This window comes from Schistocerca serialis, chromosome 2 (genome assembly GCF_023864345.2).
Source record: "Schistocerca serialis cubense isolate TAMUIC-IGC-003099 chromosome 2, iqSchSeri2.2, whole genome shotgun sequence".
In the NCBI taxonomy this organism is placed as follows: domain Eukaryota; kingdom Metazoa; phylum Arthropoda; class Insecta; order Orthoptera; family Acrididae; genus Schistocerca; species Schistocerca serialis.
Window position 1 is genome coordinate 976,767,179 of NC_064639.1, and position 4,443 is coordinate 976,771,621.

Sequence of the window (4,443 nt, forward strand, 5' to 3'; positions counted from 1 at the left end):
ATGATCATTGCAACAAAATAAGAGAAATCAGAGTTTGCATGGAAAGATTTAAGTGTTTGTTTTTTTTCTGCATGCTCCTCAAAAGTAGAATGGCGTATAAACAGCTGAAAGGTGAGCCGGTGAACCCTCTGCCAGTCACATAATTGTGAATTGTGGAGTACTCATGCAGATGTACCGGGTGATCAAAAAGTCAGTATAAATTTGAAAACTTAATAAACCACGGAATAATGTAGATGGAGAGGTAAAAATTGACCCACATGCTTGGAATGACAAGGGGTTTTATTAGAACCACCCCATATTGCTAGACGCATGAAAGATCTCTTGCACGCATCGTTTGGTGATGATCATGTGCTCAGCTGCTACTTTCGTCATGCTTGGCCTCCCAGGTCCCCAGACCTCAGTCCGTGCGATTGTTGGCTTTGGGGTTACCTGAAGTCGCAAGTGTATCGTGATTGACCGACATCTATAGGGATGCTGAAAGACAACATCCGACGCCAATGCCTCACCATAGCTCCGGACATGCTTTACAGTGTTGTTCACAACAGTATTCCTCAATTACAGCTATTTTTGAGGAATGATGGTGGACATATTGAGCATTTTCTGTAAAGAACATCATCTTTGCTTTGTCTTACTTTGCTATGCTAATTATTGCTATTCTGATCAGATGAAGTGCTATCTGTCGGACATTTTTTGAACTTTTGTATTTTTTTGGTTTTAATAAAACCCCATGTCATTCCAAGCATGTGTGTCAATTTGTACCTCTCTATCTACATTATTCCGTGATTTATTCAGTTTTCAAATTTACACTGACATTTTGATCACCCGGTATATGTAGATGTAGAGATATAAAAGCAAATACTGTGAACAAAATCTTCAAAATCTTTAAAGTTAGATATGCAGCATCATTTGTTTTACACCACTGAAGAATATTTAAATGTATCAAGTATATTACATAAATGAGAAGAATTTGTAATTTTATATGTGTGTGCATAGAAAATTAGTTACCATAATACTGCTTTTGTATACCTGAGGCCCAATAAACATATAATACAATATAATAGATAACTGAAAACAACCATTTTAGTGTGCAAAAAGCATGCTGTATGAAGTTCAACCTGCTATCAGTATGACCACCAAGTTGTTTTGAGAGGTGTGCTTGCTTTATTACAGCATTATTATTATTAGTATTATTATGTATTATGTACAGCAATAACAACTTTCGGTCAAATGAAGTGGCTGGTACCAAGCATTAGCTTTGACTTGTGACATAATGATGATGCGACGTCATCTACAGGTGATAAATTTGAAAATTTGTGTGTGATGAGAGGGCATTTTGAAGTAAGTGTTGTTTAAGAAGTCACTCTTTTGCAGTAAATTTCAGTATCCAGAATGTTCCTGTGTATGTCATTTTTAAAAAATTGTATTTAGAGGTTTTTGTGTGTCTCGAGTGTGTAATTGTGGTAGTCCTATTGTAAACTGTGGAAATGTGCAACACACTGCAACCATATCATTTCTTCAAAAGCATGGTCTATCACTTTATTAACTTACATGTCATGAGTGCAAAAAGTTATGAAGTTTCTGCTATCTGTACCAACAACACATTTATTTAGCATTGTCAGAAGTACAGTTCAAATAGTAGGGGTATTTGGTTTGAAAAATTATGGCTTTCCAGCTGTAATACTGTTTTGTTGATTTATTTTTTTCTGTTATTATTCTTTGATTTGGTAGTCTGCAAATCTATGAGTTTTCTGGAATTCAATTTAACTATACAGACGACACATTTTTTTTATGAAAATTTGTTGATTTGTGGTTGGTAAGTATGAAGTTGAATAGCCACATATGATAAGTGAAGATGATGATATCAATTTTACATTGAAACTGGCTTTTTTGACTTGTTTGTCAGTATCATGACGATTAAGTTAGCTACATAGGTTTATTGCAGATAACAATACCAATTTTGTGGGTTGTTTAGGAGGTTTTATTTATTTTTTTTGTTTTGTTTTCGGATTGTTTGTATTTATTAAATAGGTTATCATTTCATGCAGTTTTTATTCTTAATGAGAACACTGACTTGAATTGTGACCTTTCTAAAAAAAAATTCTGAAATCAAAGAAAATCTTAAATGGAATTATTTCAAAACTCTAAAGTCTATTTGGAAGTCATCAGAGACACTGCATGGGATTGCAAAAGAACATGCTTGCAAGTGATTCAAAGGATGGAAAATATGAACAGAGTTGTGCTTTGTAGCCCAAGGGGTTACTTTAAAGGGAGCAACATGTAAATTAAATGCAAAAATCTTTTGAATAAAAGGTTTTTCAATTAATTTTCTCAGATTCCATGAGACTCTCTTGAGTCCGAGTAGTGTGGTCACATAATGAAGTACTACATAAAATTTATGAATGACTGAACAGTTCACAGAAATATGATAAAAAATTAAAGTGATGATTCATGATAGTATGTACATATAAGAAATTTGATACAGTAAAAGGCTCTGAAGTACTCTAAGCAAACTTTGTAGAAAATAGGATTGTATCACAAAGAAGCCATGTAATAGCTTAAAGGAACTTTTGGCTGTACAATTCAACAGTGCTAAAATAGATAAAAACTAAAATGAAATATAAACAGGAATTTAGTCCTATTCCCACTTACAAGGAAACATCACCAACTTGACCTTGTATTTTTTGGAGAAAAAAAAAAATCACGCATACATGATATTAGCCCCAGCAATTGATCTGACATGAAAACATGGCAATTATATTGACAGTACACAGTCATGACCTTCTGAAAGTACAACTTTTAAACATGCATGTGCATCACTTGTTTGTGACTTGCTCCACCCCATTGTGCCCGCTTGATGTCCGACAGCAAAATACTGTACAGCAGAATGACAACCAGTGCCCTCCTATTTAAGAGTAGCACAACTCTTGCAAATGTACTCCATTTTAACAGTGTCAGCTTCACAGTCCAATAGTTAAATAGTGCTATCTTACTTCTTTAATACCACACTCATTTGTTTTGTTAATTTACATTACATTTGTGCATGGTAACATAAAAGTGTTCAAAATACATAGATCTCTGGCACCAGCTACAAGTTAAAAAGTGACAAAATGATATTTTGATGGATATTCAAAGTGATCGGGCTGGTCACTGATGCAGCTTTTTCAATATCAAGTGCAGTGGAAGACAGGCGTGTAAAGAAGAGAATGCATTTGAAGGATATTGTTACACTGGCTGAAGTTCACATCAACACCCAGAAGTCATGTTGCACTGGTAAACCTGCAGACAAGACCCTTGAAATGTGAAAGACGAATACTCCTAGTGGCTGAAGTATCTTGTTTCACCTGGAGGTATTGTCAATACAGATGTTAGTAGTACTCTGTAGTACACCTAATGATGACAAAAGTTTTAATTTTTCTTGTATATTTTCATGTCCTGTTGTTTTATAATATAATTTTAGCAGCAGTGGCAGCATCGGTGGTGGTGGTGGTGGTGGTGGTGGTGGTGGTGGTGGTGCCTGAAGTATTTTAGGAAAACCACAGAAAACATAAACCAGGATGGATGCATGAAGATTGTAGACATCACCCTCCTGAATACAAGGCCATTTAGTTTATCCCTAGCGCACAAAACTGTTTTGCAAAAAATTACTTAATAATCTGCTAGACTAGTGCTGAACTCTTCATTTGTTTCTCAGTCTTAATTGTTGCAAGCACTATACATACATTGTTTCATAATGTATTCAAGAAAATACACACACTATCAGCTGTCATCAAGACCATAACAATGATGTTTGATTTCCAAAGAGACATTTATTGATAATGTATTTATTCTGCAAAAATAAGCAGTAAGAATATTGTTCAACATTGGTGACAATATATCTTGGAGAAGCTTCTTCTAGAGCACTTTGAATTATTTTTCTTATGCTCTTGTTCATTTAATCATTAATTTTATTTATGTTTTCTAATAAAAATCAGCTTCAGATTAGCAGTGCAACAAACAATCATGACTCAGGATGTAAAAATAATTGATGTATTTTTGTCTTGGCTTGAACTGTTGTTATCTATTTCAGTCCACAACAACAACTACTACTAACAAAAGACTGTATAATTGCACTAATAAGTATCTTGTTGTTGTTGTTGTTGTGGTATTCAGTCCTGAGACTGGTTTGATGCAGCTCTGTATAATTGCACTAATAAGTATCTTGTTGTTGTTGTTGTTGTTGTTGTGGTATTCAGTCCTGAGACTGGTTTGATGCAGCTCTCCATGCTACCCTATCCTGTGCAAGTTTCTTCATCTCCCAGTACCTACTGCAACCTACATCCTTCTGAATCTGCTTAGTGTATTCACCTCTTGGTCTCCCTCTACGATTTTTACCCTCCACACTGCCCTCCAATACTAAATTGGTGATCCCTTGACGCCTCAGAACATGTCCTACCAACCAATCCC